The 12,536-nt window shown below is 43.6% G+C and overlaps 1 protein-coding gene across 1 annotated transcript in view; it reads left to right on the top strand.

The window, feature by feature from the left end:
• EXT1 (exostosin glycosyltransferase 1) overlaps positions 1-12,536 on the top strand; it is a 291,933-nt gene that overhangs the window by 225,660 nt on the left and 53,737 nt on the right. The window lies entirely within an intron of this gene.

Here is a 12,536-nt window from a genome sequence, read left to right as displayed (position 1 = left end):
AATTGCTTATTACTGGGTTGGTTGGTTAATAGGTATGTTTATGTGCAGAAGAACATACAGCCTCCCAATTAGCAAGAGGGCTTTTTAAAAAATAAAAGCTAGGAGAGGGAAAAAAAAAAAAAGAAAAACGTGTTTAGGGAAAGTGGGTAGGTTTGAAGGAATGAGTCTCTCTGAAGATTGTTACAGGTAAAACTCCAAGTCTCCAATCCAGCCAGGGTGTTAGTGGCTAGAAATCATTATCATATGACCATTTGCTGTTTGGTGGAGTGTTTGGAATGAGCTAGTTAATCCCATTCCAATTCATAATGGGCAGGTAGCCAATTCATACAAAACACCTTGACAATCCATACTAATTGGTTTGTCTTCATGGAGCCCCAAGTTGAATTGCCCATGGAGATGGACATTTCCCTCAACCCAGCACCCCCCCATTTCAACTCTCCCTCCTCTCTTCTACCACCACCACCATACACACACACACACACACACACACACACACACACACACACGCACGGCACTGGAATGATTTTGCTTTTAAATAACATCATTTTGTCTACCCATTTTTCTGGGCTCTAAATTTCCCCAAGCTTTCTTTTTAAAAGAAGGAGTGGATTCGAGGTAAGGAAAGTAAACTGAATGCCCTTGGGACATTTTCAGGGTCATTTGTATTTTCAGAGTAGGCTTCATTGCCAAGGGTAGTAAGAAAAAAAGTTATCTGTGGACAAAACAAAAATGCAATTCATGTTTTGGAAGGCCAGGGAAACAAATTCCCAGACAAAGATTCATACAGCCTAGAAATAGTTTTAGAAAGATCTACCGACCCACAAAAACCTACCAGCCCGCAGAATCATTTCCAAGAATGGCTAATCATGTACTATTGAGAAATACCCCCCAAAAAGGATAAAAATACGGGTGTATGCAACTTTGATTGATAGCTGGGTTTTGAATAAATAATTACCCTTTACACCTGAAAGTTGGCTTTACCAAGCAAGCACTGACCACCTCTGGGCTCAGTTGATTTTCTGGGCATTTCTAAGGGGCAGTAAGATTGATAGCAGTCCCTCCATTTGGTCAGTGTTCTGTTCCGTCGGCTAGCTGGGCAAGCAGGGGCACCTGGTAGCAGTTATGTGAACCTCACCGGCTGTGTGACCTTGAGTAATCGCTTAACGTTCCTGGGCCTCAGTTTTTTAATCAACCATCCTTACCCTAGGCTCTCTGCTTAAATGAAAAGTATATTTTATATTTAAATAACGTGTTTTTAGCTTTCAATTTTAAATTACTTAACTTTTGGTGCATTTGGGTTTTACATAAGGAAGGGAAACTTCCATGTAATGAAATCCAGTAATACCCCTTCCTTTATTAATGTGACATTGCCCACCCCCTCATCCCCCGCCACGGAAGGGAAATTAAAGCGTATAACCCAGTGTAAACATTTGTCAGCCCAAATGCATTTATAGACATTCAGTGTGTGCAGACACCTGGTTATTTACATGATTTATACCATTAGTGCGTCATTTCTAGATAGGATGAATTTCGAATACGTGTTCCTCGTAAGCCTTGCTGTGAGTTTTGACAGTCAGAAGTAAATAATCGTACCTTTAATTCTCTCTGTCTGTAGAATGTGGTAGATAGGGAACAATGGGTATGAAATACTCATCCTCCTAGGGTGCAAGAGGGATGAAAAAAGTTTTCGTAAAGTACAAGACAGAAGGAAGTCATTTCTGAGTAAGCCCATTAGATGTTTTTCTTGCTCCGTAATCCCAAAGCCTAGACACCACTGCAAGGAAAATGATCTGATAGGCTTGTGTTTACCACTGCTTGAGGATAGAGGGAGATTTGATTTGAGCCTCTTGGCCTCCATGAAAAGTCACATAAATAGGAAGTGAAATTTACAAGGGATTCCGACAGACTCCACAAAGGTTTGCATGGGGTGGACCAGCCCATCTCAGGCACTCATGCTGGCTCTCAGATGTTGGTTTGGGCTTCCATCATGGTAATCCAGCTTCTATGCAAATGAATAATTAATGCTAGAGGCATGAAATCTGTAAAAGAAGCCCCAGCTTCTAGTCTTCTGAAAAGTCCTTGTCTCTGGAGAAGTGAGAGGAAAGTAGGGAATCTCTACAGACGGCCCTAAGAAAACCTGCAAGGCTTGGCAACCCAGCACCGTCCTCTGGGCTTTCTCATCACCCATGTGCATCAATTACTAGATAACGTCAGGGATACTTTTAATTTGGGGAGAAAGCAAAGCATGTAACCTGTTCCTTGGACTGAGAAAGAATGGAATTAAAAAAAATTGTTTCCTGGTTTTTGCGGTAGGGCTGAAACATGTTCTTAAGGATTTTTTGGGTTTTTTTAAACATTTTGGTGGAACACATTTTTCAGCATTACTCCTCTCCCTTTTGAGAGGATGGGTAGGTATGGAATCATCTTGCTATGAGGCCAGTGTAGTAAAATTCTCTGCAACTGGTTGCCTATGGAAGAGGTTGGAATAAATTGTTACAGACCCAGGCTGACTGGCCGCAGAAACTTTTTCCGCAACACCTATGACAACTTCATTCGGAAGATCGTACCCAGGTAGTAAAGGCTGGCAGTGATTTATGCTGCCTCAGGTTACGACTCCTTCTCTGCATGCATGAAATACCGCCGGGTTCTACGGGGCTTCTTAAAGAACTCCGCTAGATCCACTTCTTTCATCCTTCTTCAGCCTGCCTTACTGACATGTCTGAAGTGTGATTTGAGGGTCTGCGGGAGGAAGAAGCCAGAATCCGGAGCCATCTGGAGCCTGGGCGAGTAAGCACTGGGTGAACATCTGTTTGAAACTTTGTGGAGATATCTAGTGCCGCTGATTTACAGCCCTTTGGGGAGCCTGTGTACAGAACCCAGACTCGAGAGGAAGCTGGCATCTGGCAGGAGTCGGGGTACACAATTGTGCTGGATTATCAGGATATGATAAGTCTGTCTGGCCTTATATTCATTGCCAAATTGTAGATTTCTTATTGGGGCCATGTCAGTCCTCCCTGCCACCAAAACCAAAAAATCCCAAAAATACAAAAGGAAAAAAAAAGCCCAGTCTTATCATACTCATAGCAAAATATATGTAGTCATACAGAAATATCACAATAAAATGATGCTTCTGAGAATCATTAGAGTATAGAAGCTAAGAGTATACACTTTGGAGTCAGGTGACTTGGGTTCCAATCTAGGCTCTGGCACAGAAGTAGCTGTGTGACTGTGGGCAAGTCACTTAACCTCTCTGTGCTTCTGTTTCCTCATCTCTAAAGAGGGGATGTTAGTAATAGTGCTTACTTTTTAGGGTTATTTTGAGAAGTAGATGGAGTTTATATATGTAAGGGATTTAAAATAGCACCTGGAAAATGAAGCACTATATAATTGTGTGTGTGTGTGTGTGTGTGTGTGTGTGTGTGTGTGTGTGTGTGTAGTATATGAGTATGATCACAACCGGGACCACCCGCTGCCCTGTCAGAAAAATGCCTTTGGTTGTGTCATTTACCTTCCTTCCTCTACCACCACTTGCCCCTCCACCCCACTCCACCCCACCCAGACTGGCTTGGTTTCCCTTGTTCCTTGAGTGTGTCAAGAATGTTCCACATTGGAGCTCTGCACAAATGCATCCCCCTTCCAGAACTGTTCTTCCCACACCCCCTTTTGGAAGCTGCCTTGTCTTCAGCCCTCAGGCCATGTCCATATTGCTTCTTCAGAGAGGGCTTCCCTGACCACCCAGCCTTGACTCAGTTTTGACCTCCTACCCGTAGTCACTCTAATGCTCCCTGTTCTTTAGCCCTCGTCAGGGTTTATAGCATGACCATTTGCATTTCTTCAGGGTTTGTATCCCGCTGTAGATGATGAACTCCACGGAGCACATCTCATTTCTGAGTGAGTCACCATTGTAGACCCAGCAGCCTACCCAGTGCAGGACCAGCACGATAGGCACTCAGTAAATATTGCTCCAAAATAAGTGACTGGCCGACTGATGAGCTTCTTCAGATTATATCCAAGGTGCTGTGGGCAGTGCATTTCTTCTGAGCTGGCCAACTCCAACTCCCTTCCCCTCCGCCCCCCATCTCACTAGTCACTACCCCTTTTGTTTATATTGTAATAAAAGTGAAAGAGGAGTCAGGCAAATAATCAAAGGGCTCTTTTAGAGATGAGATAGGGCCTCCTTTTCCCTCTTTGGTATCATTTTGACCATCTGGTTGGGAGCTAAGGAGGAGGAACCGGGACCTATTCTTCCTGATCAGGGGAGTTGAGTGGGGACACTTGGCATGTGGACGTGCCCCATCTACTGGTTGAATCGGGTGGCTACATCCTTAATGGGTGGTGATGCCCTGTGCAGTGAACACTTGCCTCCAGTCTCTTTAAAAGCATCTGAGACTGGGGTTTCCACCACACGTTATTATCCTGCTGGCAAGAGCATTAACGGTAAAGCATGGTTTGCTTGTGGAGCACACATTTTGCATCTCTAGTGTCTACATTTGCATCAGAATCACACACATTCTGTTGTGTGGGTTTTGCAAGTTTGAAGGGAAGGGTTTCACACTTGTGTCCAAAGGTTAAAATCTGTAGTTTAACGTCAGTGTTCACTGTTTAGTTGTTCCTTGTGAATATTATATTGACCAGATTTGCAGCATGTAGAGAATACCTCCTCTGCGAGACAACTGGAGGAGGTGTGGGCACCGCACCCATTTTTCAGTCTGCCCTTAGGGATCGTGGGTTCTTAAGATAAAAGTTTCAGGGAGAAAATAGAATCTCCTTGTGGTCCTCTCTCTCTCTCTCTCTCTCTCTCTCTCTCTCTCTCTCTCTCTCTCTCTCTCTCTCTCTCTCTCTCTCTCTCTCACACACACACACACACACACACACACACAACTTGGGACTTACATTGCCTGTAAGGCTCAATAAGTAAATTGGGGAAGATGGAATTTGTCACTCTGCTTAAAGAAACATAATTATTTTTAAATGACAAATGGTCCCTTTGTCAATAAACGATTTATGTCTTAGCTTCCATGCCTGGATACCTTGTGTGAATTATAAATTCACTTGTAAGTAGATTCAGCAAAGGGTGCCCAGCAGGTCCCTGGGCTGAGCGCTAAGTGGGTAGCACTTCTTTCATTCTGCTGCTTTTCCGCTGCTATTGTGTTGGGGATGCAGATGTCTGAACATAAATTCAGGTGGGTATAGCTGTAAGGTGCTGCTTTACAAGGATTCATCTAGCATCTCCATCCAAAAGAATCTCCCCTCACCACCCCCTCCAGATTTCAACATCAGAAGTAGCGAGAAGAAGATGAAACCATCTTAATTCGATTTAAATTTTAAGGTCAATCACTCTCAATAACAGGGTTTTTTTCTTTAAAAAAAATGAAGTAGCTGCTAATTTATTATTCCACAGAGTTTCCACTCAGCCTCCCAAGGGGAAGGTCTTGAACAGGTAGCTGGGTTTTTTTTTTTTTTTTTTTTTGTGGTACGTGGGCCTCTCACCGTTGTGGCCTCTCCCATTGCGGGGCACAGGCTCCGGACGCGCAGGCTCAGCGGCCATGGCTCACGGGCCCAGCCCCTCCGCGGCATGTGGGATCCTCCCGGACCGGAGCACGAACCCGTGTCCCCTGAATTGGAAGGCGGACTCTCAACCACTGTGCCACCAGGGAAGCCCGGTAGCTGGGTTTTGTGCCTGTATGTTTGATTACTGAGTTATTTACAACTAGAGGATTTCCCAGTGACAAGTAAACTGGATGGACCTGCAGCTTAATTTGGCTTTTCTCCATTCAGGATGATTTCAGACAACTGAGCACATGTACCTAGCACCCTATCAGAACAGAAGTGAAAGGCAGACTATGAATGCATTAACTTATCTGGAATATAACAATCCGAAAAGTCTAGAAGTCAGCCATTCAAATGTCTGCATACATGTCAATTCCGTATGTTAAGGTCTAGTGGTACTTTATTTGAATTACCCATTGGAGTGAGCACCGAAAGGTCTTCAGTGCTCAATACTTTGAAAGATCTCATCTATGCCTCTTCTTAAGACATCAAGAGCTGCCACTACAAAATGCCAGTGAAGCCCGGCAGCTTCTCAGGTGCAGACAGACCATGTTTGGATTTTAATCGTCCTCCTCTGCTGGCTGTGTGGCTCTGGGCAAATTATTGCAACTCTTTCAGCTTCCGTGCTCAGTTGTGAAATGGGGATAATAGTATTAACCTCAGATTGTGACCCTGAGATGGTGAGACTGTATGTGAAGTACTTAGCACAGGGCTTAGCATACGAGTGTGCTAAAAACTGTGGCAGTTGTTATCACCATTGTTATTTCTACATGTGAAGGTACTATTTTATAAATATATTTTATGTTTTTTACTAAGAGCCTTTCCTTGGACTCTCACGTCAGCTTTCTTATTCTAGGAGAGACTATGATTTAAAGAATGGAAATGTGTTTTGTGATATTTAAATATATATACATATATAGATTTCCTCCAACTTTTTCTTCTAATTTATTTTCTGAGGAATTAGCAGCCTTCAAGATACAGGTGGCAGTGGTTTGCTCCGGTCTGGCCTCAATATACGATCTTCAGTTTGCTTTGTCGGAGGTTGTGGGCAAGCGCTGTAATCCCTAAATTAGCCTAAGAGGCAGATGGATGGAAACAGCGTCTTTGTTGGGTGAACCCAGTGGTGGCTTTTCTTTTGTTCCGGGCTCCAATCCAAACTAATGCCTTAATAACTGAAATTGCCTCGTTCGCCCCTCTCACCTTAAAAACTATTAAATTCAGCAGGAAGGACTCATCGTTGTGGCAGAGAGATGCCCTCTCAGGGTCTCTCCGGGCCAGTGGGTCCCGGGCCAGCACAGTGGTCGGCACCTGAGGACGGGCGGGAGCCAGAGCTCCTGGGTGCTCCTGAGCAGGTCGTCCCGACAGAAGCTCCAGCTTCCTTTCCTCTTGGGCCACTTCTACCGCATCCTAAGGCTGCCTCTTTCTGCAATTAAGTCATTTCATTCCTCTCTCTCAGGCTTTTCCTTCACCTTAGAGATGTTCAGTGTTAGGGCAAAACACAGGCATTCAAGCTGCTCATTGCACTTAGGGAGTTGGGGAATTTGGCTTTTAATTACTGTGAAAATATGATCATTTAGGGATTCAGCACCATCTCTACTGAGCCTGTAGGATGTTGAGACAACAGGAAAAAGGGCTCCTAAATAAGTCTAAAACAGGTGAGTTGGCAGGTCCTGGGGGTGGAGGGCAGAGCAGGTAAAATGAACTGGCATGATCCTGAGTATCTTTGCTTAGCTCTAAGCAAGGTGTCAAGCCCCTTCTGCCGCAGCTTTCCTACCTGTAACGTGGGTTAAGGTCTGCTGCAGTCAGCTACTGCTCGGCAGGTATGTGGAATCTGGGATGCTAATAATACGATCAACGTGCTCAACAGGAAGTGAGTATCTGTCCAGACATCCAGGCTTGAATACTCATTTTTTCCAGCCAGCAAGCAGCCCCAACCTGTGTTTTACGCACCATCCAATGGATTTCGTCTGTGTTGCACCTGTTGGAACAGTTAGTTGTGCTGTGTGTACTTCGCTGGCTCAAAGGTATTTTCCGTTTCTTGATGGTCTTTGACAGTTTGTCATCAACACCGCTCGCGGTAATTCATCTCCACCCCGGTCCTGCTTGACGGATACTTATTCTTTAGGCCTCAGCTTAGTCCCCTTCTCCTGACTAGGTCAGATTCCTCTTTCATGTGCTCCCATAGGACAATTAGTCTCTCCCTGGAACACTCACCACAGCTGTTGATTATTATGGTTAATTATTTAATATCAGTCTCCCAAAAAAGACTGTCAATTCCATAAGGTAAAGAAACATCATCATCATCTTTATTAAAGTTATTATTCTTATTTTTGCTCACCAGTGAATTCCCCACTCCTGACAGTAGCATGCCTGGTACTTACAGGTTCACAATAAGTATTATTGTTAGATGGGTGGCTGGCTGGCTGGATGAGTACACAAGTGAATGAATGAAACGCCGGTGTCTCTGACAGGACTTCTCTCTTCCCTGTCCTATTCATGTGGCCTCAGGGACCCATACATGTAGTACAGGCTCCACTCAAGCTTCTAAGATAACCAAAAGGCATGATATAGTTCTTGGTGCCAAAGCCCCACAATGGACTGGGAAAGTGAAAATTATATAAATTCTTAGAAAGAGGGCTTAAGGTTTCTGTGTTCAAAAGTGGTCTTGCCTGGGATAAAATATAGCAAATGAACAGCAATTTTTTTTTTTTTATGGCATGGAGGGCTACTAATTTCATCTTTCAATCTAGTTCCCTAAGTAAATAAGTAAGTACCTTCTTGCAGACCAGATATGTGTAGCATTGTATGTTCTTGCATTTTTCAGGGTATTTGCAAATATTTTATGAACAGCAATTTGTTTCTCACCTGTTCTACCTACTCCCTAGGACCTGGGAGTAATACTTTAAATGTGGGCTGACCTTGGGAAGGTTGTCCTTTCTGATTCTGAGCTGGGTAAAAGATCCGGCTCAGAGATATACCAGGCATATCTCTGGTTAGAAGATCATAAATCAGTCCAGTAGATTCCATAGTGGTTCTCATGGTGTCCCTCACGACGGAGCTCACTGGCTAGTCCCCGGGACATCTCCGTGAAGCATTATAGAAAGGAGGCAGTGTGCATACGATAATATATAATAACTTGGGCCCTGCAGTCAGAATGCCCGAGTTCACATCCCACCTGCCTACTAATTAAGTAAGTTTATATAATCTTCAATTTCCTCTTCTATAAAGTAGGAGACATAATGTTACCTACTTCACAGGGTTGTTGGAAGAGCAAATGGCCAAACAGACGTAAAGTGCTTTGCAGAATGTCGGGCGTGCAATAAGCCCAATAAATGTTAGCTGTAATTATTATCCCCATTTTTCTTGGTTGCAGGAGTTTCCATTGCAGTCCCAAGCCAGTCCCTATGAAGGCTTTTCCATCCTATCCCTTTCACACTATTCTGGGACCCACATTTTCCCCTGCCTTTTCTGCCAGCACGCCTTTGGCTTAGGTTTTTACTAGGAGGACCGAAGTACGGTGTCCAGGAATGGAACCCGTTATACTGCATCCTGCCTTATATTACCTTAACCTGTAAAGGCCAACTCAAATTGCCTGAAAATCCACACTGTGCAGTGAGTGATCTGGGCGGTGCACACACTCTGTACACAGGCATTAAATAAAGTAAATAATGCTGACTGTGTGTGTGCGCCCAGCCAGCTTGCCCAGCTTTCTTAAATCATTCAGGCACACTTAATCTAATGGAACGTGTTATGACTTCAACAGCTTCTGAATAAAAGTTGGAGGAAAGAAAAATCTGAAACGTGGCACCAACTAAAATCCCCATACAGTTATTTAAGGCAGCTGAAGCACTTCCACGGAAACTGGGCTCTGTTGGAGAAATAGCCACTCCTCTTACAGAATGAAACCTCACTGTTTTTTTTTTTTTCTTTTTTCTTTTTAAAAAATTTCCTTCTTTTATTTTTAGATTTTGGATGAGAATGGGACTCCACATCAATTTTTAGGCTATTTCTTCCTTGTTCTGCTTGCTCAGAACAGTCCTTTTTATCTTGCTTCTGCCCCTGGTGGTGTCATGTTGGGAGAGTCACTTGACTTCTCCTGGCTTTGCTTTCTTCATTTGGGTGTTTGTGCTGGCCGATCTTTGTGGTACCTTCCAGCTGTTAACATTCTTTTGATTTCATGATTTCTCTCCCTTATTATTACAGAAAGCACAAGTGTTGTGCCTTAAGCCTAAGATAGGAAAGCATTTATTGATCAAGGTGAAAATCCTCTACTTTCCACATTCCAGGGTTCCGAGTTTGGGCTCAGAGAGTTACAGTGGCTTGTAGGCAGTTTTTGTGTGAAGGGTGGTTTTGGATTTCTTTTCTGTTTTTCTGTAGACCTTATATGGATGTCTGGCCATTTGATCTTGGTAGAGAATACTGTGTCTTGACACACACCAATGCCTTAACCCTTGGCATGTTTCGGAAGCCCACAGGCAGGGTCCTGAGGTTGCCTGAGTCACCATTAATGAACCAAACTGCCTGCCATGCTCCAATGGTTGCCTTTTGGCACTTGGCAGGAAAATCCTTTTCGTGTTAGTTTCAAGGTTGTCAGATATCATTATCCCCAAGTATTAAAAATTTCAAAGAAAGGAGGCACTGTGTTTGATTTATAGAATAATTATCTAGTTTTAGGTCTAACTTGGCTTTGGCAATGGTTTTGCGAGCACTCGAAAATTAAATCCATTTTTTATGGCACTACAAGGTATTATCTCACAGCAAATGATAATTAAACACCTGTGAAATCAATTAGCCCTTTAAGCAGGGAAAAAAAGTTTTCCAATTATGTTTTCGCACGTCAAAAACTTTTATAATTCCAAAACCAGCGCTCGTGGAGAGGGGTATGGTCAATCGGCGTTACTGAGTCCACTTTCCATTAAGATCATCCCTAAATTTTGCTTTGACTTAATCCTGAGGAAGGCAGTTTGTGGTACCCTCTCCCTTCCAGAGCGGATGCAGTCACCTTTGGAGCTGACTCTTAGCAGCTATCTATCTGACACACAGCTGAGCTGTCAGCTCCTCTGCAAAGGAGGTTACCACTTTGTGTTTTGATGCCAAGTTTTACTTGACAGTTTATTTAAAAGCCAAGATTCCTTAATGGAAACCAAGCAACAAGACGTTCCGTGTGACAGAATTGCTCTCTCTTTAAGGGCCCTGTAGCCAAGAGTTCTGAGCCATCTTCATTCCAAATTCATCACCTGAAAACAGAGTGGTTAACAGCTGAAAACTAACACAGTGGAAAACTGGGAATCATGGCAGGCCTTTCAGCCCCACAGGATCATGTGTGTTTCATCGCTGGCTTTGGTAACAAATTAGCTATTCCAGATGCTTCTTTTGGAAAATGATCTGCACATCTGAAGAATTGAATGGATTTGGGAGAGAGGACATAACAATTTGAGACTCAAAAAGAAGAAAAAGAAACAGGCCTTTGACATCCTCTACATTATGCCTCGTATGTACAAAGTCCATTCCAAAAATATGCTTGCTTAATCCCTGTTGATACTCATATGTGCTTTAATTTGCATAATACTCTCATCTATACTGTTTCATTACATCCTCAGTAGACTTCACTATTAGGTAGGCAAGACTAGTATGTTTGTCCCATTTTATATATAAGCATGGATTCAGAACCAGAGTATAACTTGCTTAAAATCAAACAGTGACAAAGTTAAGACCAGAACCTATATTTTCTAGGTGTTACTTTATGTAGGCTTCATCCTATCACTCTACATAAACATCTCTTAAAGACATTCCTTTTTTAAAAAAAAAAATTTCTAAAGACATTTTTAATGGGATCTTGCTTTCATAGCAGATGGCATTTGGAGAAGTTGATGAATCTTAATGTTAACCAGAGACATCAGGCTGATATTGCATAAAGCAGAGATGAGAGAGAACTTGTCTTATATCCTTTTAGAAACTTGTCCTACAGATTTACCCTTGTGAATGTGGCCGGCGTTTTTGGACACTTTATGACCTCACAGGCATTATTCGCTGAGGCATAAGGAGATCTGGCATTCATTCAACAACTATTTCTTAAAAAATGACTATGGTCCAAGCACAAGTCTAGCGGCTGGGGTCACAGCAGTGAATAGGAACAGTTGGCCAGAAAGACAAATATGTGCGTGAATTCAGACAGTGGTAAATCCTAGGACAGAGACGAAATGGGGAATTGGGACAGTGAGTGCTGGGAACACAGCAGCTGCTTCTCAAGGGGAACAGTGCTGAGCAGAGCTGGCTGGAGGAGAGGCAGAGGTGACTCAGTGTCACAGACTCTTTCTCCCAGGGCACTGTTGTGCTTCTGCAAAGGAAATGGCAGAATCTAGACTTACGGGCTTTCCCAACCTCCAGTGCCCAGACCCCTCATGGAGGCTGATGTGGTCAGTAAGCCATGTGTGGCATCAGATTGTTCATCTGATGCCATGTACCTGGTACATGTCTCATGGAGGCACATATGCACCTGTACAATTATATACTCACATACCCAGGTGAGAGAGATGAAACTTTCCTTAGACAACTAGCTTCATGCAGCTTGCATATTATGTTGGCGTCCTGTAAATTTTGAGGATGGGCCATCGCTGCCCATGCAAATTTCTGAGGTCTCATTTGCTTGTTCAGTGCAGAAGCCCCAGCGGTGAGCTGGCCCTGACTGTCCAAGTCAGAAGGTGGAGCCCAGGAATGGTAAAGGTGGGAAAGGAGACGGGAAATGAGGGTAGCTGAAACCAGCATCATTTCCTTAGCTGTGTGTAATTGGATTCTCAAGGTATTTTATAATCACTTAAGTGCAAGGAGCAGATGAAGGGCTCCAGCACTGACCGAGAATGCAGGGTATGTGAGGTTCGCCACTGGACGGCCCCTACGCAGTGTCTACTCTGGTGATGAGAACAGCCCAGCAGGAATTCCAGACATCCTCCTAATCCCAGTGCTGACGGAGGCTGGCTGTGCAGGGA

This window comes from Delphinus delphis, chromosome 17 (assembly GCF_949987515.2).
Source record: "Delphinus delphis chromosome 17, mDelDel1.2, whole genome shotgun sequence".
NCBI classification, from domain to species: domain Eukaryota; kingdom Metazoa; phylum Chordata; class Mammalia; order Artiodactyla; family Delphinidae; genus Delphinus; species Delphinus delphis.
The sequence above is the reverse complement of the archived record's forward strand: the minus strand, read 5'-3'. Positions and strand labels throughout refer to the sequence as shown.